Source organism: Mus caroli, unplaced genomic scaffold (genome assembly GCF_978045245.1).
Source record: "Mus caroli unplaced genomic scaffold, Mus_caroli_1 scaffold_18, whole genome shotgun sequence".
NCBI lineage: Eukaryota > Metazoa > Chordata > Mammalia > Rodentia > Muridae > Mus > Mus caroli.
The window spans coordinates 83,074,782-83,100,749 of record NW_028227273.1 but is presented as its reverse complement, the minus strand read 5'-3'; positions in this window follow the sequence as shown (position 1 = coordinate 83,100,749).

Here is a 25,968-nt window from a genome sequence, read left to right as displayed (position 1 = left end):
GAAAATATGTAATAAAAATCAAAAAAAAAAAAAAAAGGAATATGGCACAGCTGCCTGCTGACCTGTGGCATGGTGTTTCTCTCTCTTAAACTAGCGGGGATAGAAGATGCTGTGATGGACACACTGTGCTCTTCCTACAGAGGAGAGAAAATCAAACATGTCACTTTTAAGCACCTGAGTGATAAAGCACAACACCAGGGCTACTGTGAGAAGAAAAGGGGTATCTGAGTTCCAGAGTCCACCATGGCAGAGCAAAGGCATGCAGTTTGGTGGCGCTGAAGCTGAGGGCTCACATCTTGAACCATGAGCATGATGCAGAGCGAGCAAACTGGGAATGGTGTGTGGCTTTGAAACATCAAAGCTCTTGCCCAGTGACATGCTTACTCCAGCAAGGTCACACCTGCAAAGCCTTCCCACTGAGAAACAACTGGTCAAACACCTGAGCCTAGAGTGATATGCTTCTCCATAGCCAGAACTATCCAGCACACCTACAAAGCTGCTAAGCTCCAGGAGCCTGCTACCGTTTCAGTGTCAGGGGTTCAGAGAAAAGAACACTGTGGTGTGTGAGGGGATGTTCTGTAGACACAGGAGCCTAGGCAGGGTGTACTCCTGCCCTGGGGTGCTGTGTAGGCTCAAGTGCAGAGAAGCACAGGGACCTGACCATGTGAAACAGTGGGCAGCTCCAGATACAGGAGCTACGGGATAAATTCCAGCACCAGATTCAACCCAGGAAGACCCCTGGGGACACTCCTCTCACCCTAGGTCTGGATAGCCTGCTTCCCAGACCTTGTTCATTGCAGAACCCAAGTAAGTGTGAGGTTTATGCTTAAAGATGCTGACATCTAAAAGGATGGGAAGTCATCAACACCAATGCCTATTCATGTTATCAGACATGGAACGCTATGAGGTCGATTTCAAAACTGCTCTAAGGGAAAAACTGGCGCATTCTGATACATCCCTTTTTTTTAGAATATGAGTAGATAAGATTCAAAATATTCAATTCTCCAATTTTGGGGGATTTGTTTGCTTGCTTGCCTGCTTTTGTTTTATTTTCTTTTCTTGTTACTGCTATTGTTGTTCCCCGATGGGGTCTCAAGTATCCCAGGTTGGTCTGGAATTCCGTAGACAATGAGGACAGAAGGGACTCTAGCCAGCTCAAGCCTGGCAGGCATAGCTGTGCCAAGCCTTGCCCTTCTCCCCAATTCCCTCTATCATGCGAAAAGTCCTTAGATTACATTTCTAAACGTAGGCACCAAGGTTATTTCCCTTATTTGTCTATTTCTTCCTCTTGAGGTTGACTACTAATATCCAGCTATGAAAATATTGAAGTCCAGCAATCAAAATCCCTGACAGCTCGCCTAATTAACACACCTAATTAAAATTAAACACCTCATCCTAAAGTGGGGTTTCTTCTTTGTATCTTTATAAACTGCCATTTTTCTATGTGCCTTGTCTGCCTCCTCTCTATCCTCTGGGACAAATACGCCCTGCCCCTCTTCCTGCTTCCCTTTCCCTTCTCCCTTAACCTCCATCTTATCCTTGTCTCTTATTCCCTGCCCTCTGTCCCTCTGGCACAAATAAATATCCTTTATGCAGAGAACTCGGTTTGGGGATCCTGAGCCAATACTAATCTTTTACAAGGGTGGTCTTAATTCTGATCCTTCTATCTCTGCCTCTTGGGGTTTTAGGGGGCAGCGTGTTCCATTCATGAGGTTATCAGGATTTAATAGCTTCATGCCTTCTAGGCATAGACACTACTGACCAAGCTCCAGGCCAGACCTCACACTCTGTCTCTTCAGTCTCTTCCACAGGCATCCAAGGCAGCTGTCTTTTCTCTATTAAAGAGCTCCAAAATAGGAAAATAATCCCATTTTCTAATCCTTAACAATAAAAGTCAGAGATAACAAATTTGAGACATTAAGGTAACTCAAAATACTAGATCGTTAAATCAGACAAGAGTTAGACATTGAAAAGCATCATTAATTTTTGTCATACTTTGCTTTAAGAGAGCTGGCTCTAGGAGAGAGGGGGAGAGAGAGAGAGAGAGAGAGAGAGAGAGAGAGAGAGAGAGAGAGAGAGAGAATCACTTCTGTCTACTTACATGAAAGTACACTTTGGGTGTCACCACACAAATGAAGCTACTTCTGTCATAAACATCTCCATTTTATGTCTTCATAAATACATGTACTTGCTAATTATTTTTAAAATATTTTATGTGAATGTATGTTTTGCCTGCATGCATGTCTGTGCATCGCATATAAGCTTGGTGTCCTTGGAGGCCAGATACAGAGACTTCATGAAGAACATCAAGTACACTTAACCACTGAATTATCTCTCTAGCCATGCCTCTTATGGATATTTTAAGGGATCATGTCAGTATACTCATGAAATCTGTTTGAGTGTAAGACATATAGGTTCTGCTAAAAGATTTTATAGATCCTTTATTGTTACATTCTGTCAGAATTGACATCAGCATTTCCAGGTGTGATTTTTAGTTATTCTGTGCTTGTTTGTTTTAACATTTCTCCCCTTTCCTTCTTCATGCTGAGGTTCCCACGATAAAGATATCAGATTATAAGTCAGGTTCTTATTCTTCCCATCCCAATCTTCAGTTTCAAATATTATCTCTCAATAAAGAATTCAGCAGGCTAGGAATTGGAAAGTGGGAGTAATTATAATACAGGGACAGTAGCATGGGAAATAAGCTTTGGATAATAAAACCAATATGGGTTTGACTTTTGACAGAATCTACTCTACACAGTATGAAAATATCCTCATCCCGTGTCCATGAAGATGGCCTTATGCTGGCCTTGTAGATTTACTTAAGGACTAATTAAGATACTGTGTCCTGATTGCTCAAAACACACCCAGGCTCTGAGCAAAGCCTGGGGATGCTCAGGGACACACAGAACGCTTATTACTCAACTTGAGAGAGAGACCAGAAAAAGAGAGCTCAACTGCCTCCCACCAAATCCAGGCTCCTCTGTCTCAAGATGTCTGAGATGTTTGCAGTCTTTCATCTTCTTCAAGGCAGACACATGGACTTGTCCAGATAGACAGGAAGTAAGAAGTTCTGAGCTGCTCACAGCTGTACCCAACCATTAACCTGTTCTCTGTCTCCATCAGCTACTGAAATGTGCCTTTCCTGAGTCCATATTTAATCAGCCTAGAAGATCAAGTTACCTAAATAGACAGCTGCCCTGGGCATTCATGCTAATGTAGAATGGACCATCTCTGAGAAAACAGGCATTTTGTAGCTAATTCACCAAGATGCTGTTGTTTCAGAATAACGTAGACATTTTGGTTTGTATGCCTGTATCCAGATAAATCTCAGCCATTCATTATAATCAAGGCCATATTGTTTGGAAAGTCCAAGCATCTCAGCGCCAATCACATTCTCGGCTTCCGAAGTCCAGCCCTGGGTGTAGCACATTCAAGCAAGGGGCAGATAAACACACATTTGGTGAAAGGCAGAATTTCCTCTTGTACTTTGTGACTCCTGTAAAATAGGTGTAAATGCTGCCTTGTGCTAGTGTACAATCAAAATCAAGCCGCCAATTTTGTAGACTAATTTCCATCTGCAGTGGTCTGCTCACACTGAGCGCTCTGTGCAGAATGCGTATTAGCAAATGTCTGATTCTCTGCAGACCTGATAAACAAAACAGGCTGTCATAACAAATAGCTGTCTCCAAGAACTGACTTTGAAAGGAGTAAAACACAATAGAGAGGATGCAGATGACCTTTGGACTTCTGTTTTATAATAGGTGGTGATCAATATCAGTTATTTAAAAGGAATTGTAGCACACAAGCTATAATTCTGTCCACACTCAAGCTGCCTTGGCATTTAACTAGAAATTTCCCTTAGAGAAAGACAACACCAGGGTTGACTCTTCCTGCTCTGCCTCATACTTATACATGCTTGATATTTCTAGAGAATTTGTAGCAACCAGGTACACAAATTAAAATTTGAGTAAAGGAAAGACTAATGCAGTAATGTCTTACACTGTACTTTGAATCTAGATGGGAAATTTTTCTTTGAATTTATTTATTATGACAGCTAAGCAATGTCAGCCTATTTCATCATCTTACTGGAAATATAATATTTCTGTTTTGCTTGGGAAATGGAGTTCACGATGGGAATTTGTAGAGTAATTCAGAGTAAATGCTAGCTAGTGCTTAACATTATTTAAATATATTTCATCAAACCCCAAACTACAATGCTATTCATTTCAATGCACTTGTCACTGGTGGTCTCAACTAAGCTCCCAGTGTGGAATCCTGTCTCTGCAGCCAGGGTTATCTCCAAACTGTCCCAGGGTATCGCACCGAGGGTGCTTCTTCAGAGCTGAGTCCTGAGCTTTCTATTCTCTTGCTCTGGTTCACATGTCATCCGCTGGTTCACATGTTGCTCCTTTCTGGTTCTGAGCCCATCACCAAGGAGGTTCCATGGTCTTTTTATGGATCATGGGTCTCTTTTTATTACTTCACTCTTTGCTGGGACTAATCTCAGAGAATATCATTTCTAATATTAACTTTTCAATCTATTTGTAATTTTCTGTTGCATTTTGCTTGTAGACATAATTGTATTGATTCTTTACACATTCACCACAGTAATCCCTTGATTGGGTTATTTGATCTATATATTTAATATCATCATTGACATAAGTATCTTCAGGCATGCCATTTTTTTTAATTTGTCCTCTCTCCTATTTATTTCTTGAATCGCCTTTCATTTTCTAATGTGATTTCTAGGATTGCATTTTACTTAGTGTATTGAATTTTATCTATATTTCTTTGAATAATTTTAGAGCTTTATTGATTATAACATACATCTTTAACTTATCACAATAGACAGAGTTATTCAATTACTTCTGGGAAACACAGTAACTCTGAAGTATATTCTTATGCTTTATGATCCTCTTAATATCTATTAGCCCTATTACATCATAGATTTAATGAAACAGTAATGCTGTTTTCACTTTAAACAGTTCCATATATTAAATTAGATAGATAATGGTATAGATATATAAAAACTGACTGGTAGGTGATATATGATAGCTCATCCAATAAACAGATATTTAGATATATACACAGATGATAAATAGATGTTTGATACAGATGATTGGTTGATAGATGGTAGATACAGATGATTTCATAGGTGAGAGATAGACATAAACAGATGATCAACAGAGGCCACTGATGGACTTAGTAAGACAAGAATTGGTGTGGCCCACAACTTCCATGCCTCAAAATGTTGGGACCAATAAGGGAAGTTTACTTGAAAAGAATAAAACAGTTATGCTTGTGAGAGGCTCTGCAGGCAGACCTCTGAATGCTGTCCACTGAATGTGACCAGGAGACCTGCAGTTCTTCAGGTCCTCCTTGGAGTGCTCTGAGAGAGGCTGTGATTGCTTGCTCATGTTAGACTATGTATTGCCTGGATCATCTCCAGCAGGTCTGATCAGGAAGTGTGATACCTATGTTTAATATTTTAGAAATAAAAGCATGTCTCAAAAGAAAGATTTTCATTGTCCACAGTGGGGAAAAAACAAATTGATAGCTGAGGTGCCAGCTGCCACACTTGCTTCTAAAGTGTCTTGGGTGGTGGGTGGCTGTCTCTTTCTTGTTCTAAGCTTGGTCTTCCTCTGTGCATATGTGTGTGTTTCTCTATTCTTGCAGGAGGAAGGTCTTGTAAGGGATCTGCCCCATTTGACCTCTTTAAGGCCCTTGACTCTGAGTCCAGTCACATGATCAGGGGCTGGAATGAGACACTCAATACAGAGATTTGAAGTTCTAGCCAGAGCAATTTGACAACAAAAGGACATCAAGAGGATACAAATTGGAAAGGAAGAAGTAAAAATATCACTTTTTGCAGACGATATGATAGTGTATATATAAGTGACCCCAAAAATTTCACCAGAGAACTTCTAAACCCGATAAACAGCTTCAGTGCAGTAGCTGGATATAAAATTAACTCAAACAAATCAGTGGCCTTTCTCTACACAAATGATAAATGGACTGAGAAAGAAATTAGGGAAACAACACTCTTCACAATAGTCACAAATAATATAGAATACCTTGGTATGACTCTAACTAAGGACGTGAAAGATCTGTATAATAAGAACTTCAAGTCTCTGAAGAAAAAAATTGAAGATCTCAGAAGATGGAAAGATCTCCCATGCTCATGGATTGGCAGGATCAACATTGTAAAAATGGTTATCTTGCCAAAAGCAATCTACAGATTCAATGCAATCCCCATCAAAATTCCAACTCAATTCTTCACTGAGATAGAAAAGGCAATTTGCAAATTCATCTGGAATAACAAAAAACCTAAGATAGCAAAAATTATTCTCAACAATAAAAGAACCTCTGGTGGAATCACCATGCCTGACATTAAGCTGTACTACAGAGCAATTGTGATAAAAACTGCATGGTACTGATACAGTGACAGGCAGGTAGATCAATGGAATAGAATAGTCCCAATACAGCTATCATTTGTTCAGATTAAAGCTGAAATTGCTGTTGACTCGTGTAGCAGGATATCCCAGCGCCGACTGGTTGCCCCTTGCTGCTCCAGGGTCTCCTGAAACTTAGACAGCTGTATTTGCCCTGTGAAATTTCTAGAAAGATTTACATGTGGACTTGATGTCTCACTAGTTCTCCTGTCCTGCTGTTTCTAAGATCACCCCTTCACACTCTACCTGTCCATTCTGCACTGAGACCACCCTGTTCTGCTCTGAGCCTACCCTGCCTTGAGTCTCTGTCATTGTGTTAAGCTGAAGGAAGCACAGGGTTCCATCTCACAGCTATAGGATTCTGAAACTGCTCTCAGAAAGAATTCCAATCTTAGCAGAGTTTAAATCTTCAGAACTGAGATCAATATCCTTAATATTTTCTAGTTCACTTACATATTGAAGGGGGGGGGCATACGAGGTTTCTGTCATCTATAGGATAATTCTCCTAAATGTTTTACCATCCATTACCAGTCGTTTCTGGATCTTTAGTGAGATTTCTTAGGCAAAATGGAGAGTTAAAAATCAAGAGTCTATCAAGGACAATATTCTAAAAGGGAATTCAGCAATGAAAGTGAGGCCATATCTAGGCTCTCCAGTAGGGATCAATCTTGGTTTTATCTAAATTTCTTGACCCGTTTCCCAAGTTGCTACAAGGTCACTTGTACAGTGTAGCCTTGGAGAGAACACACACACTCACACACTCACTCACATGCATCAGCATACACCACACACACACACACACACACACACACACACAAACAAATAATTTGCAGCCAGAAGCCTGTAGTTATAGCCAAATTTAAGCAACATGGGCCAAAAATTCCCATAGCCATTAATTTAAAGTGGTCCAATTTGAAAAGTCTAGAGGCACTGAGGAGAGAAAACATTTCCCAAATGAAAACGCTCTTTTTCTCTACCTTAAATTAATTCCCACAAATAATGATTCAAGAGATGTTAGCAATTACAAGAAAAATCTCAAACCACACAGGGAATCAGGACATCGTGACCAAAAAGGAGAAGAAAAGGTTACTTTAAAATGGAGTTGGAAACTCACCCTAGGCAACTGCCGTACAGCTCATGGCAAATCTCTTGCTCAGATTAGAGGAATACAAATAAGTTCAAAAACTTAAAAACAGGGGACTTATTAAAGATAATTGTGTCAGTTTCATTTCTGTTGCTGTGATTTATCAACTGTGATTTATATTTTGATAGAAATCAGTTCAGGGAGTAGAATGTTGATTATAAGTCATGGCAGAGAAGCCAGAGTGACAGAAGCTTAAAGCAGTTAAATCCATAGTCAAGAGCAGAGAACTGAATGAGTGCTGTGTTCACTTGCTTGCCAGTTTGATCTCAGCTCAGTGTCTCCACTTTTATATACAGTTAACAGCCTCTTGCCCAGGGAACGCTGTCGCCCATAGTGGGCTGAGTCTTCCTACATCAGTTAACTTCCATAAGATAATCCCCTTCAGACATGCTCTCAGTCCAACCCAATTCTTCACTGAGACTCATTTCCTAGGTGATTGTAGGAATGCAGTTGACAGTTAAAGTTAACTATTGCAGAAACATAACAGACTTTTCACAAGAGTATACAGAATCCCCATAATGAAAATGACTGAGAATTAAATAATAATGAAACTTACATTATTACTTTTAGCAGGAGGAAAAGTAGTGGGTAGAAAAATAGCCTAGAATAAATTATTCTTAATGCCATGGAGATAGATTATAGAGATAAAATATCAAATATTAAAATACATTAAAAAGAAAATAAGGTCAAGTATGGTCGGTCTGAATTTTAGAAAAAGATCAAAGTAAAAAAACATGTAATAGGTGTGATATTTTAAGCAACAAACTTCTAAATGCAGGAGGGCATAAGTATGTTCCTTTCAGCCTCATTTGATATTCTCGATGAGTGAAGAGCATGAAAGTGTGCATTATATGTGCCTATCAATCTATATATTTATGTACAAATTTTCATAGTCAAGTAATAAGACAACTTGGATGTGATTAGAACACACAATATCACAAATATCCATTCACTGTGATACTTTAAAAAGTAATCCACATGGTTGAACACAATTATTGAACTTCTTCAGTGCTTCCTCACCACCTAAAAATGGCCAGTGTGAGCAGGTAGCATGTCACCACGCCCCTCTGAATAGAGAGCTGCACCAGGCTAGCTGAATGAGCAGCAGACACTGGCATTCAGGAGTGCTAGCAATTCAGACTGAGCTAACCAACTGCGCTGAAACATGAAATTAAAGAAATAAATCAGGGAAACAGAGTGGGTGACAGTATGTAGAATCAGGCATTAGCATAATGTAACCATAAATCAACTGGTTGTTTAATGAAAGACACTGCAGTAGCTGCCTGTCTATCTCAAACACAAACTCCACTCTCACACGAACCTTACATATACACTAAAGTAGTTTTTAGATGGATTAAGGTTGCTCAATATGTTGAAAGATTAAAGAATTAATGATTACAGAAATATCAGCAGACTAAAAATAAGAGTCAAAGATATTCCTATTATAACCACAGCTTGAAGACCAGAAATATTTAAAGGAAAAAAATAGGTTAAAGTTACTATGAAAGATACCAAGAGAGTGAGCTAGAAAAATGATTATATAGATGGCAATATCATAGGAGGTGCGATGTACAAGGGTGGCTGTAAATTCTCAATAAGGAAATAAAACAACAAAATTGAAGTGCAGTGGTTAACCCAAGCACAAATACGAGAGCCATAAATCTACAAAATGTTCAAATTCACTTGTAGTCAGATAAATGTAAAGAAGTAGCAATCAGCCACTCTGTATCTGTAAGACTCTACATGTATAGGATTTAAACTTTCCCTAGTGGATGCATGTGGCAAAGAAAATTTCAAATATTTCTGATAAAAATGAGAACCAATGCTCTCATTTTTAATGAAAATAATTCAGTAAGATCTAACAAAATGATGAACAAAAGTAGATACAGAATTCTATACGGATATGATACTTATCAATTTAGCCCATATAAATTTAAGTGGTAAGATAAAAGGAAGTCCCCAGCTTTATTTGAAGTGCGTAGAGAATAAGCAACACAAAGAAGTGTACATATGCACTCTTGTCCATCCATTGTCTGTTTGTAATTTGTCTTTGGTTCTACCCAGACTTGATGGTGATGGAGGTAGAAGCCTCTACTGTGAATGAGTATGTAATGGAGAGCTGGGAAGACAGAAAAACAGGATGGAATTTATGCTGTGGAGAGAAGTGGAACTGGAGATACAAGATGTGATGATGGTAAAGACAAGACTGACACCAGTGGTCTACATTACCACCTAAAGCCATGGTGATGTCTGGATCCATATTGCCAATATCTGGGGCCAAGATCCTACCTCAGCCATGGTCTTATTGATGTTCATGGCCCATGTTTCCAACAAAGGGCATGAGGATGTCCGTGGTCTGGGCTGCTGCCTGAAGCCGTGTTAATGTCTATGGTTCCAGCTGCCTCTGAGGGCCTTGTTTGGTTCATGAGTCTACCCCAGTCAAGGATCATGCTCAAAATTATGGTCATGGTCACCAGAAACCATGTAGAAGCCCATGCTCCATGTTCCAGCTGACTGTAAAGAGTAAGGAGGCTACTTTTGTGGTGATATTGATGGCTACTGAGGCATAGCTGAGAAAGAGGAACAAGTATGGCTTCTGTGATACCCCTGCCTCCATTGCAACCGCCAGGCACACGTGTAGAGGTCAGACGTGGACAGACGTGGACAGACTGGGACATGAGTGTGAATGTGGTGCATGATGTGTGATTCTCAAAGGATCAATAAGAGATTATGTGGAAAACAATTGGTTTTGCATATATTTATGTAAAGAAAGTGTGTGAGGACAAGAAGGAGAGCCCCAGAGATGAGAGGTTTACTCAGATGGAGCACAGCAGATAGGTCACTATAAAACACAGAACAGAGAAGCATGATGGGAAATGTCTTGTGCAGCAAAGTCCAGTTTCTTATAACACACCAGGCTCCAAAACATCATGTATCTGGCATTTTGTTTTAGTCAGATCCTGGAAAAGGGCCCAAGTGATTCCCTTCTGTGGAAGCTATCTCCCTAAGCAGGAAGGTGAGTCAAGAGCCGAAGCCCCAGTGCAAGCTGGGATATTATGTACCAGGTCTGTCTAGGGAAATTTGCACTGGGCTCATCACATTTTCTTTAGTAGTGACAGATAAGATACTCAGTGTTAAGAAGAAATGTCTGATTTGGTTCACAACTTTGAAAAGCTCAGTCTGTGATCAGGGAGCCCAGTGTTTGGGGACTGAGATGTTGCTGGGTGTCATGGTAGGAAGGGAAAAAAACAGAGCGGATCACATCACCTCAGTGCAGCTGAGGAGGGAAGAAAGATGGAGAAGATTCCAGAGTACCTCTCATTTGCTTCATCTCCTCAGGTGTCTACCACCTCTACACACCAGAAAGCACCAACTTCTAACCTATGGGTCTCAGGAAGCATTCCTGTTCCAAACTAAGGTAGCAAAAACTTTTGACAAAACCACTGGAATCTCTCCAGAATCTTCCACCCTCACATGGCTGAGGGTAGCCTTTCCTTCTGATTATGCTTGTCCATCTTACAATATCACAACAGTATGGGAAGGGGAGGGGAAAAGGTAGACACGTCTAGTTTGTTGTTACAGGTCTGAACAATCTGTTACAAGGGAAAATGGAGAGAACCAAGTAAAAGAATAAAAAAGAGTGACTTCATTAAACTGTAATGTACACACACACACAAACACACACACATACACACACGTTTACACACTTATTGCTGTGTAATTGTTACATAGCTGGGTATTAAAATTTAGGTAAAACATACCTAACATTCCTTCCAAATATTTTCCAAACTAGATAAAAGATAATAAAAACAGTTTATCTGATCAGCATTTAGATTATTTTGTTACTAAACATGAGTTTCAATTTGTATTAGTAGATTGAAAATTATATTAGTTCATCATATTAAAAGAATTCTAATAAAGAATAGAATTATTAAAATTTTATTCTGCTCAGAAAAAATTAATATTAAATGCATAATAAATACACATGTATTTTTTAGCATCAGGAATCAAGAGCTTGAGGGTAAGAAATACCATGAGATATATAAATAAGCTTTACCTGTATGTACATTGTTCCTTAAAATAAGACCAATGAGACCACATGATAAATAGTATTTTATAACCTGCTCCATTCTATTTCAGTGACTAAATAACTGTCACCAGAAGCCATCACACATTCAGTGCAAGATAAATCCTATGGGATTGGGCATTTACCAAAACCTGTGCCCTGCTTATTCTTTAATACCTAGAAGAATCTCCCACACAACACAGATGATGAGTAAATTCAAACTATGAAAGAATGCCTTGTCTTCATTCACTATGTGAGCCCAGTGCACAGAAAGTACAGTGTTTGGAAGATGCTCAAGTCTCTTTCCCAGAGGTAAGCATGCTACAAGCTTGGTCCCCATTCCAGTGATATCTGGAGGGTGGAAGCTCAGAGAGGTGACCTCTAGAGTCAGGGAACAAGGCTCCTGGGCAAAGAATCCTCTGAAGAAATTAAGGCAGTGGTTCAGCAGTGATCTCTTATGAGAAGCAGGTTTTATAAGAGAGCCTGTAGTCGGATCCCTCTGGGTTGCTGTTTGTCCACGTGATGTCTTCATTACAAGCTTCCCCAGCATGACAGCATGTGCTTCCACATCCTCAGCAAAGCTTTACAGAGGCCACTGAGACTTAGCTGCAGTTCTGTGAACTAAATAAACCGCTCATCTTTCTGAACTACCCAGACCAAGCAGTTCTGTTTGGACTGATTCAGAAGATATGTAGACATATCATTATTATTTCTTATTAGAAAGCACAATGTGGGAGAATTCTAACCATTGGTTCACATTTGTTTTAACTGCTCTATTAGTTAGAACACTGCATATTCCTATAGATAACACTAGTACACAGTCTGTGTTATTTCCCCCAAATGAATCTCTAGACATTTGAACATTGGACCAGAGGAGGGATGCATGTTTAATGATGTCACATACTTTGGTAAATTAAGAATCGTCTCCATTTTAATTCCTTCACCAGTTTTGTCTGGGAATTTTGATTCTCTACCAGCAATTGTGTTATTAGTCATCATTAATAATTTCAAAAATAAAAATGGTTTTTGCATTTCATTGGTTACTAATAGGTAGATTCTATCATAATTTCTTAACTATGATTTGGATCTCCTGGCGTAGCCCTTCCTTGAAATTTTTCAATAGAAGGAATTACCATCAATTTGCCTTTTATGTTATCTTCCTAGTTTGTAACTTGTCTTTTATAACTCCTTAGTGATGTTCAAAGTTAGCTTTTAGGTTCTGAGCCCCTTGGCACATCTTTCCAACAATCAATTTTTTTCTCTTAGTGTCCTCTTTCAACTGATTTTTAAAATAAATTTTATTAGTTTTTTGACAGTTTCATGTAGTGTGTTTTGATCTGCCACTGACCTGTAAGATTCCTCCCTATTGGATAACTTCCAGAGCACTAGTAGGTCTTCTGCATACTACCAGTGAAGAAAGAAAGGGAAGGAAGCATCAGTCTTAGCCAGCTATGGCAGCTGGCAGTGATGGTAATGAGGGGCCCAGCAAGACATGGTTACTGTTGCAAGAGCAGCAGGGCAGTACCCAAACACTGTCTGGTCAGATTTAAGTCCTGCTCCGCAAGATGAAACTAATTCCTGCTTATTTTGATGTTTCTAGTTTGTCTTTGTGTTTTTTGTTCTTTTGAGAGTATAATATAATTACATTATTTCCCTCTTTCCTTTCCTCCACGTGAATTCTGCACAACTCTCCTTGTTCTCTTTTAAATCAATCACCTTCGTTTTTATTAATCGTTGCTCAGTACATATTTCCTGAATATATAAATGCATGCTGCTCAGTGTTTATATAATGTTGCTGTATGATTCAGGTCTACCCATCTGGTATTGGGTAACTAAATGCTCTGCTCTTTTTTGAAAAGTTTTCTCATGCCCTGAGCAGTCCTTTGTTGCCTGAAGCTCTTTTTATTTTTTCATTCTTTAATTTATTTATTTACTATGCATCCTGACCACACTTCCCCAGTCTCCTTCCAGTGCCCCGTCACACAGCATCTCCCTGCATGGATTCCTCCTGTTCTCCTCTGAGAAGGGGGAGGCTTCTCTGGGTATCGCCCCACCCTGGTACATCAAGTCACTGCAGGACTAGGAGCATTCTCAAGGTGTGCAGGGACAAAGATGGAGTAGAGACAGCAAAAATGGCCAACCAATGACTGGCCCAAATTGACACCCATTCCATGGGCAAGAACAAATACATGACTCTAAGAATGATACACTATTATGCTTGCAGACAAGAGTCTAGTATGGTTATTTCTGAGAGGCTCCACCCAGCAGCAGATGGAAACAGAGCTCCAGGAGTCTTGTGGAAAAGTTGGAGGAAGGACTGAGTGACCCAAAGGAGATAGAGACTCAATAAGATCAACAGAGTCAACTAACCTGGACCCTTGGGAGCTCACAGAGACTGAAACACCAACCAAAGAGCAAGTATGAGCTAGACCTAGGCCCTTTGCACGTAAGTAGCAGATGTGCAGCTTGGTCGTCATTTGGGTCCCCCTGAACAACTGGAGTGGGGGCTGTTCCTGCCTACCTGTAGATCCCATTCCAGTAAATGGACTTCCTGGCCTGTAGTTCTTTTTACAGGAGTATGGTCTCCTGGACCTCATTTGCATTAGCATGCCTATTGATGTCCTTGTTCGTTCAGCTCCTGTTTACCCAGTCACGTCAGGAGAGGTTATGGGTGTGGCTTTTAACATTCATATTAGACAAAATTCCAAGCAAACTCTGTTTCTCTGGCTTTTACACCCTTTCTGCTCCCTCTTTCACAATGATCTGTGACCCTCAGGTACAGGAACTGTATTATAGATCTAGCTCTTGGGACTGGACTCCAGAACTCTGCATTTTGATTGGTGGTAGTTTCCTATAAAGATCTCTGCCTCTTACAAACACAAATATTCCTGATGAGAGTTGAAGACTATATTTACCTGTGTGTACAAGGACAAATATTTATAATATAGTGAGGGATTATGCTGGTTTAGTAAACTGATCACTACAGGTTCTCCTTCAAGATCTACAACATTGCCAATACTGAATGCCTGCATAGGTTTCTAGTACTAGGCATTATGTCCCTCTTGCTGATCAGGTCTTCAATCCAAGCAGAGAGCTGTTGCTTACTGTCAAAATACACATGTTGCTACCAAACCCTTACAGTTATTGTGACATTCTGGTTGTTGTAATGGTTCATAGATATCTTTTTAAAAATTGACTTACTTTTTATAATACAATCAGTATGTGTGGTTTCCTATTTAGTTTTTTTTTTTTTTTTGGTTTTTCCGATTTAGTTTTAAAAAATAGTGCATGCTACATATATGCTATGGACATAATATATGGGAAACAGACCAATTGATGGAATAATTAATGGAATGGGAGCATTGCAGCTTGAGTCATACCTAAGCAGTGGCGACTGGTGGTATAGGTTCTTAGTACGTTCCACCCTGAGGTTACATGATTTAGGAATGAGAGCCCAGAGGGGCATATTTGAGAGGAATGATCCCGTTCTACTCTGATGTCTGAAAAGAAGGAAACCATTAAGAGGCCAACATGTACCCACAGAATCTGAATACCTGTTGGAAACTCTAATGGCAATCAAAGGTGGTCACTAGTTTTGAGTCTTAAATCTTGGCCAGGTGGAATGATTGGAGTGGAAAGATGGCCTCACTGGTGGACAGACATCTGAGGATATAGCCTCCAGCTGGGGCAAGAAACAGGAGAATGGTCCCCTCAAAACTCAAAACTGAACCAGAAGGATGAGTCAGGTACCTGTGTGAGCCTAGAACTGGCTTCTTGCCTCTGACTGTCACTTTTCAAAATGATATTGGTAAAGGAACAAAATGTGCTAACTTACTAAAATCTGAATGTTATTGTCCCACATCTGCAGACTACTGATGAGGGGGCATGTGTACAGACCACTGATGCTGGCTCCACGCAAGGCCCCTTGTGGAATCATTTCAGAGGCAAACCCACTGTAAAATAATAATGAACTTTATCATGTGTGGGGGGGGCACACGCAGCATGCGCACATGCACATGTGTGAGAGAGACAGACAGACAGACAGTCAGAAACTCACTTGAGCACATTTTAATTGTTGCACAGTTTGGCTGTCCATCCCAGGGTGTATAGAAGTCTGCTGGTGCACACTTCAGTTTCAGGGACAGGAATTAGACATCGCCCATCCGCCATTCTACACTGCCTATGCCAGCCATGGTCCTAGCACATGGACTGCTCTGAAAGTTTCAGTATATAGCATGACTATTACTTTCATAGGATTCCCAATACTGAAAAACACTGATGAATGTGTTAGCATGCTTATGCTATTTTTTTTGTAATAGTTCTAACTCCCAGGGGAATAAACTGTTTTGTGACAGATTTTGAATGTTATTCATGAAAGTGAGCAGAGTGGAAATGGCCTGGTGTCAAAAGCTTTGTATATGTGGAAATATTCTCTCGTCTTTTTCTAGTACCTCATAAAAAGCAGAATCTTATTCTGTCAGTATCTCCATGGTACTACCTGCCAGTCCCACATAGAAAGGCTCTTCCCACACAAAGCTCTTTCTCTCTGGTTTTTGCTTTTTCTTATTCACAATTCATTTTCTTCATTTTTTTCAGAATGTATCATCAGAGGCTATGATGGTAGACATTTTTCATGGTTGATAAATCTTAATTTAATTAATTTTTTGCAAACTTAATACATGAACACTGCATTTACAAAACATGCACCTCTCTCCTCTCCCTCTGATCCCCTGAGAGTGCCTTCCCCTCCCAAATCCATGACCTCTTCCATTATTATCCTTACCCATGCACACACACATTCACACATACACACACATACACACATATACACACATATACATATAAATACATGCATATACACACATACATATGTACACATACATACACACATATATACATATGTACATACATATGCATACATGTACATACATGCACACATATATACACATACATACATGCACATACACACATACATATGCACACATATACATACATTCGCACATACACACATACATACACACACATACACACATACATACACACACATACACACATACATACAAACACACACATACACCAAATGGAACATATATGAGTCCATTTAGTATTGTCAATATGTACAAACACATTCAGGGCTGATTCTAATTCTAGATAATTCTTTAAAAAGCAAGTTCATGCTATCCTTATATGGGTTGGTCCTGGGAACTTGACTAGGGTGATAGGGAATGAAGAAAAGAAAAGCGGGGTTGGGGCAGGGGCAGGGGCAGGGGCAGGGGCAGGGGCAGGGGCAGGGGCAGGGGCAGGGGCAGGGGCAGGGGCAGGGGCAGGGGCAGGGGCAGGGGCAGGGGCAGGGGCAGGGGCAGGGGCAGGGGCAGGGGCAGGGGCAGGGGCAGGGACAGGCAGTGCTCCTTGCAGTGGAGCAGTATCAACTGCACAACATAACCCAGAACCTCAGAGCTTTTATGATGTACCACTGCACAGGGGGAGGAGTTAGCTCATCTCAGTCCAGGAAAAGGAAGCTGTAGCTTCTAGTTTTCATACATGCTGGCTCAGTTCATACACATGGATACTTGCACATGCTGTCAACATTCACACTTGCAGCGGAAGACTTTGTTAATTCCGAATCTGACCCATACAGCCATGCCGTGCCAGCAATATACAACACTCAGAGTTTCCTTCACTTCCCACATAAGTTATTCTTCATGAATCTGAGACCTTAGCTGTCCATCACCTTAACAACCACCCGGATGTTCCACCCATAGTCTGTCCTTCATGGAGTTCTTTCCAAACTGTCACTGTTTCTGACTTTCCTGTCCAGTAGCTATTACAATAGCAGTAGGGTGCTCAGGTCCTTTCTCTTAGCTAGTGCCTTTCCTCTACAAGGTGGACCACTCACTCTGATAGAGATGTGAGTGACTGACTGGTGCATGCTACAGCTTCATGATTTGAGGACATGATTTCCCAAGTCACCAACCACCTCTGCAACTTATGCTGCCTGCTGTGGCTCTCCAGTGGTACTCAGGACTGCTCAACTGTCAGCTCAGCCTGTCAATCATGTGAATCAAGATACCAGCACCAGTGCTTCAGGGTCTCCTCATTGCTGACCTCCTTTTGTGGCCAGCTTAGAATATGCAAGGTTCTGATAAATATCAAGAAGCCAAAGTCAATGTCAAGATAGAGTCGATCTTAAAGTCACCAAGGCCTAAAGCCCATTTGTCTTCATAGACCTTGACTGTCTTTATAAGTTTATATTCTCAAGAATGTTGGCATTTCTGTACTATGTTTTTCTCTGCACAAGTGTTTAGTACCAAAATCAAAGGAAAAATTAATACACATGTTAAGTGCTTTTAAACCACAGTGCCAGTCTTCAGTCACAGAAGAAAGGTAGCCTCAACTTCAGTCTTCCACTTGAGAGACAGAGACTTTTGGTGTGACACTTTATTTGTGATTTATGATTTTATTTCTGATGGTATTTGAAAAACATTGTAATTTTCACGTTATTATTCAAAATGTAGCTATGGATATCTTCAAATGGATAGTTTTAAGAAGATTTTACTCTCTTGAAATTTAAAATTTTATGTATACGGGTGTTTATTTGTGTATATATGCACTATTTGTGTGCCTGATGCCTTTGGAGGTTAGAATAGGGTATCAGACCATCTGAAGCTGGAGTTACAGACAGTTGTGAGCTGCCACAAGGGTACTGGGAATTGAACCTGGATCCTCTGGAAGAGCATCCAGTGTTCTTCACTGCTGAACCTTATCTTCAGTCATGACAATAAAGTTTCACTAGTTATTTTTTTAATTATTTATTTATTTATTTATTTATTTATTTATTTATTATATGTAAGTACACTGTAGCTGTCCCCAGAAACTCCAGAAGAGGGAGTCAGATCTCGTTATGGATGGTTGTGAGCCACCATGTGGTTGCTGGGATTTGAACTCCTGACCTTCAGAAGAGCAGTCGGGTGCTCTTACCCACTGAGCCATCTCTCCAGCCCCCACTAGTTATTTTTAAGTACTTCTTCAGTGACAATATTACATTTGGTAATGGATATTTATGCTCTATTCACATCTTGTGAGCCACAAGTGATGGCCTGTTTTATTCTGTTGGTGCAGATGAGGGGATTCTGTGAAGTGTGACAAATGGTAGTGAGTGACTGGCAGAAGGAGGTGGCATTGTCCTCTGCAGCATGGCAGTCTGATGGTTAAAAAGTTTGAACATTTTCCGGAAAGTGAAGCCAATATAACCATATCCTCCGTAAAACCTTAGTGTCGCCTTTAAATCCTCTACCTATCAATGTAGCTAATTGTGTAAATTATATTAGTAGCTACAATACATTTCAGAAACTAATGTTGAGTTCAAACCTTTGTCACATTTAGCACTTGGCTCAGACAGTACTCATAAAACATGCTAATAGTTCCCGGACTCCACTGATACCTTTTAGTGTTGTTTCGAGAAAATTCTACAGTGCAACCAATAGAAAGACACAATGTAACCTCTAACTGTGCTTTCGAGTGTTGATATGAGCTGATCGAGCAAGGCAGAAAGTCACATTTTCATAACCCTGGAAAGGAGAATTCTGCAGATCTGTGAAGCACAGGCTAAGGTCACCTATAACCAACACAGCACCATGTCAATGTGTCCTAGGGAGATACATGTGAATCCAGTAAGTACTGATTTTAAACTCTCCAAACACAAGTTCTTCTTCAACGAAATATATGCAAAGGATGCATTCTAAAAGCTATTTGTAAATACTGATTATTAATTAAAATGTCAAAAGTGTTCTTGATAACCATCTGATATACAACTTATGGTTAGCTTTTATGAGAGAAGTCCATTGGCGCCCACAGCATGTTTCTATCCAATCTCATTTTAAGTAATCTTGCTCCATGAATGCATAGATTCCATAAGACTCACTTACTAGTGTGTGTGTGTGTGTGTGTGTGTGTGTGTGTGTGTGTGTGTATGGGGGAAGGGAGATGTTGGTCATGTGGCTTGGTCATGACTTTTTTCCTAAGATGCATCTGACTCCAAGTTTGCTTGCTTTTCCCTGTAATTAATCCTGTGTGCCTGTAAATCATTATCCTTCAAAAGTCCCCCTCTCAATAATGCCATTCCTTTGACATATACAAAATTTGGGGTCTGACATAAAAAAACCTTTGGTTAAAGTCACCTTACCTAGACACCGTTCACAACATATTCTTAGCAGAACCTAGGACTTACATGCCCCAGTTGTTAAGACCACGGACACAGATAGAATTCACCTTGTGATGAAGACAGACTCCTACCGTATCTCCTGAACCATCACTACTCCTCAGCTACATAACTTACTGCTGTGTATCACGAAGAAAGCTAGGGCTGTCAGGGGCATCCCACGTCTCATTGGCTTGAAGCAAGAGGGCATTACCATCAGTTGGAGGAAACAGATATAAAATTGGGGTCTCTACAGGACCACTTACGCCTCAGGAGACTTGGGCATCAACTCTCCCTTGCCTTGTCCAGCTTTGAGAGGCTTTAGCATGGTGTGATTAGGGCCTCTTTCCACCTTCAAGCACCGTCAGTGGAAAACTGGGGTTCTCTCTCAACCCTTTCCACATGAGGGCCTTCGCCGTTACAACGGTCCATACAGAGAGGGCATCTTCTTGACCTGGATGAGTCTATTAAGATGCCAGTTCTATTTGCAGCCTCCACTGCCTTTTTCAATACAATAGATTCAAGGGGTAGAGATTTTTGGGTGGGTATGGGAGACAGCTGTTTCTGCCCACCATACCCATTTCTGTGCCGGATTGAGGGTTCATCGCCACAAAAGCTATCCTGACTTCCCTGATCAGTAACTTCCCATCAGCCATATCAAGCTTTGGGGAAAATAAGTTCTATCTTATGCCCTAAAAGGTGGCAAGTTTCCAGTGACATAATTTGGCTTTCTTCTGTGTTCTTAAGATGGAGTCTCATGGATCTAAGCATGTTCCATAGCACCTGGCTTATGCAGTTCTGGAGGTAAAACACCAAGTTTGACACTAAGCAGTCTTACACTAAGCTGACGAATCCCAAGCCAGCGTTCCCCTTCCTATCAGAACTGTTTACTTCAAGAGGGAGAGCCATGCCTGCCAAAGTATGTACATGTGAGCCCTGGATGGCCCAGGACCCAAGTGAGGCAGGTGCTCATGCTTAGTGTTTCAGCTGAAACTTCCAGCAACATTTATCAGTGTTCTGCTCTTGCTGGGTTCCTGCAGATGTCCTTGGTGTCTTCCTGGGGTCCCTGCTCTGCTAGCTTTTGGGTCCTCACTCCCACACCATAGCTGTTATATTTCTTCCCAAAGCTTCTATCAGAACAAATGTGTCAGCAATCGTAACAGATGGTTGCTTTCAGTTGGTGAACAAGGATCCTTAATATATCACAGAGGCTCTTGCTGGGAGCATATCTGAGAGGCGGGAAGGCTGCTCCCAGAAACACAGGCAAAACAGAAGCCACTGCTACCCATGGGGCTACGGGACAGAGCCAAGTGATGACTATAAGACCACCTGGACCACTCTGATTCCTTAGCTGAATGGAACCCAGGAAATGGGAGGGTGCCAAGAATCTGTGCCACATCAAGACTTAGGTTAAATGTCAAACCATCTATTATAATAAAAGTCACAGCTAAATGAGACCCCCACCACTCAGGCTTCCAATGTGTTTGTCTTGCAGGTACATGGCTGAACCCTCTAGAAGGGATTATCTTTTAAAGTTTAGGGAAAGAATCTCAGATAATGTTCTTTGAGGGTGGTAGGACACACAAGGGATTGTTTCTGTGCTTTACCAGTAAGCAGAAAGCCATGAGACCAAGGTAGCCATTTGAAGCATGGCACAAATTAGCCAGTGTTCTCAAATGGTCATTGGTCTAAAAACATTTTAGGTGAATTTATCATAGTGGGCTTAGCCAGAAATATAATTAGCAAAGGTTTTAGGAAGCATTCACTCTGCTTGATTCATTTACCAAAATCCATTCATAATTTCAGAAAATTATACCAGTAGCCACACCCCTCATGGTACATGTCAAACCCAGCTTAGCAACCACAGACCCTGAATCAGTTGGCATTTGTAACTTTAATAAGTTTGTGTCGTTAATAGGCACAACCATCCTTATTCATCAGTTTCAAACTGTCGATCCTGAGAAAGCATGTGGACTGCAATTAAAGTTCCTTCACTTATAAATATAATTGGTGGCAAGCACATAACTAATCATAATTTATTATAATAGAGTTTGCTGTTTGTTTGAATATATGTGCCCTCATTTCTTTATGCAGTAAAAAGCATCTTTTTTTTTTATAAATTACTTTCTTTTAAATTTTCACTTACTTAAAAGGAACATCTTTTTTAACTTATACAGAAGTATGGTTATATTATCCATGCATTTTTGTAGACCATAGGAAGTATTTTAAAAGTGCAGCCATGAGCAAGAGACAAAAAATAAAACAGTAGGCAGGAAATTTAGTGATGGGTGGGTGGCTCTCTCTCTGATATTTTCCCTGCTACCACTTCAGGTTTACTTATCTTAACTTCAGTGCCACCTCTAAATTGTGCTACTGAATTCCCCAGGGCAACACTGGATCAATCCAGTCTCTTGCATATTACACTTCCAGAAGTATCTTGGTTATTCTTGGCCCTACATCCTTCCACATAACTTTGAAATATGAGCCAAGAAATTAAAAAAAAAGAACATGGCAGGTGGCTGGTACCTTCTTAAATGAGACATTGCAGATGATAATAGATCAGGCATCTCTTCAATATTTCCACACATAAATCGAATAGTAAAATCAAATTGTATTCAATTTTGGAATTAATATGTTGAATTTGAGTCTCTTGCCACTTGCTCTTGCTAAGTCTTTCTTGAGTTTTTCAGAATTTTAAAATGTCTCCACTGACCAAATGTTTTGTACACTATTTATTTGCTTATTAACTATTCAAATATACACATAAAATTCAATCCTAGTTTCTAAGCTTAACAACTGTAGTTAATCCAAGTCTCTGATACTTTTCCTCTCTAACTTAGATAGTGCATCCTGTGCTTGTATTAACTAGGCAACACATGATGCTTAGCTAGTCATGCTCTTGGTCTTAATTTAAAAATGTGTATTAATGTTAACTCTATGCTGCAATAGGTCTGGAAACGTTTGCTGGTTTTTCAAAAAACATTAACAATATTAAATAAAGATCCAAGTGCCTGGCACAGCACAACCCTCCCTATCGGTCAGGGTTCTCTCTCTCTCTCTCTCTCTCTCTCTCTCTCTCTCTCTCTCTCTCTCTCTCTCTCTCTCTCTCTTTCTGTCTCTCCATATATATATATGGAGACTTTCCATTCACATCTTAGACTTAGACTTTCCATTAGACTTAAACTTAGACTTTCCATTCACATCTGACATATATATATTTATGTCAGATGTGAATGGAAAGTCTAAGTTTCTAGTAGTTTCTCAGTCCCATGAGGCTGGGTATTTCAGCTAGTCTTCTGCATTAGCTGGAACCCTGAAGACTCAAACTCCACTTGATGTGCTGAAAATGTGCAAGCAGGCAAAGAAGAATGGACCCTTCCTCCTTCCATTATCCTTATGTAGGCCTCCAGCAGAAGGTATGGCTCAGATTAAAGGTGTACCCCATGATCTGGATTAAAGGTGTGTGTCTTCCAGCATCAAGAGCTGGATCAAAATCCTGTGTCTCACAGCCTAGATGCAGGCCAGAACCTTGTGTCCTCCTGCCTCAATACCCGGGTCACAGGTGTGCCCTCCATTTCTGGATTGTACTTTATTCCAGATATAGTCATGTTGACAACTAGGAAGAGTCAGAGGTTTTGGCTACGGTGGCCCCAGGGCCTCCCAAAACAACACAGGCTATTGCTATTTGTTTTGGTTCTTACGGTGGTTCACAAGAACTCAGCTGAAGACACCTTGAATTCAAAGAAAGGGTACAGAGAGGCAAAGCTAGAACTGTTCTGGAAGATGTGTCCCGATGGCTACCATTCATAGTGGAGGAAGGAGCTGTGCAGGGGAGGAAAAATCATCAATGCTCCCTTGATGACCTGAACCTATAATCCCTTCCCCTCTTACCTGTCTTCAATGCAACACGGTTTGGTCAAGAAAACTGTACACTGGGGTACACACATGTCCATAAACGGTGTGCTTACCACTGCATCTATGGCCCACAAAACTAATGTCATGTTTAATCATATTCTATCTAAAATATCTTCTCTTTCCCACTTCCTTTCATTTATTACTTCACAATTTCCTTAAAATACACTAATCTACTAACATTTAGAGATTTTCTGTTTACCTGCTCTTTTATCCAGGTTTATTTTACTACATTCAGATAAGGACTGGTGAGCCTCACACTTGGATATAACGCAGGTTTCATGTCCAATATATGGTCAGTTCAATATGATGTTTCTTATATGCCAACGAGATCATACTTATTATTTATATTTTCCTTGTCAGATTTTTAAATTTCTCCATTCTATTGATTACTAAGTGTGTGCTAGAGAATCCCATTTGACATTTTTTTAAATTTCCCTCATATTAGTTAATGTTTAGAATATGTTTTCAATCCATAGAATTAGGTGTTTCCAAGCCCACAAGTACCCTGCTCTCCTATAGGATGCTGCATCCTATCCCATCCATCAGTAAATGTCCTCTTGAGGCCCTCCTGAGTTGCCTTCCTTTGGCAGACATTGTCAGGCTCCACCAGCCTTCTGAGACACGGTCTCATTTCCTTCTCTAACTCCCAGGCCTTTCCATGATAGGAATTCTTAGAATATTTGTTTAAGGGCTTTGAGTCCCATCTGACAATCTACATTTTAATTCTTTGATCCTCTATTTAAATACACCTCTATTTAAATTACTGATCATTCAGTCCACTCTCTGCTCACCACTCCTTTTAATGTCTTCCTAGCTTCCCTTTGGATAATAAAGCATTGCTTTCATTATCTCATTCTACTTTCTGAATTATTCAATCTGTCAGATTTCACACACGCCCTGTCAGCAAAGCCCAATATACAGGATACTTGTCCCAGCTTCAGGAATGCAATTTTAGAAAATGCTTCGTGTTTCATGTTATATTTGGTTCTTTAACTCCATGTATGTTAAGTAAAACATGAGATGATTATTGTCCCATAGGTGAGAACATTGAGGAACACACAGTTCAGATCTCTGTGTTCTCTGGTCACTGTCCTGCACTGTGAGAGCTGCCATGGTCACAGCTCAGACCAGTGGGTGCCTGGACTCAGCTTTGGAGTGCACAGCTCTTCACAAACTCTGCTCTGAAACCTGGAACTCAAGTAAAATTGGTGGACAAGGGAGACAGGATCCACTTCTTTTTATTTTTTTAATTTTATTTTTAATATTTTTTATTACGTATTTTCCTCAATTACATTTCCAATGCTATCCCAAAAGTCCCCCATACCCTCCCCCCCACTTCCCTACCCACTCATTCCCATTTTTTGGCCCTGGCGTTCCCCTGTACTGGGGCCTATAAAGTTTGCGTGTCCAATGGGCCTCTCTTTCCAAAAATGCCTCTTTCCCTGCTTGCTTCTGTGTATTTGCACAGAAGTCAAAGAACCATTTAGAAGAAGGTAGGTCGTATCCTGATCCTTTGTCTTTAATGTTCAAAACTGCTTGTGTACATTTGCTGGGCTGGCAGGAGATGTGGACCACTGGCTGAGCCTAAAGCTGGGGCCTCTTAGGTTGAGAAAATCTTCCTGACAGATGTAGATCTCCTGCACACAAGGACAATGCATGATGGACATGCTTGAGAAGAGGATGGGCAAATGAAAATGATGGGCAGATGCCATATTCTTCTAAAACACCTAGAAGTATCCTCAAATTGCTTCCTATGCTAATATACCATGTGTGTGCATATGTGTGTGCATGCATATGTGTGTACCTGTATATGTGCATTTATGTATGTATATGTGTATTGTGTATGTGTACTAGAGTGTATGCAAGTATGTGTGCTTGTGTATTGAGTGTGCTAATGTATGTTTACTCGCAAGTGTGTGCTTATGTATGTATGTATGTATGTATATTGTGTGCTTGTATATATACTGTGATGTGTGTATACATCCCATCCTGCTGATGCTGCACATACATGCTACTGTTCATTTTCTTTTTCCTGCTTTTCTACTCTTTATACTGGACCATCCCTGTTCATCCATCTGCCATATCTATATTGCTTATGGGTCCGTTTCAATGTGGCTTTTGTGTGTCTGCTCTGCTGTTGGCATTTTCTCTGTTTTCATTCATATTGGATGTGTATCCCCTTTACACATGG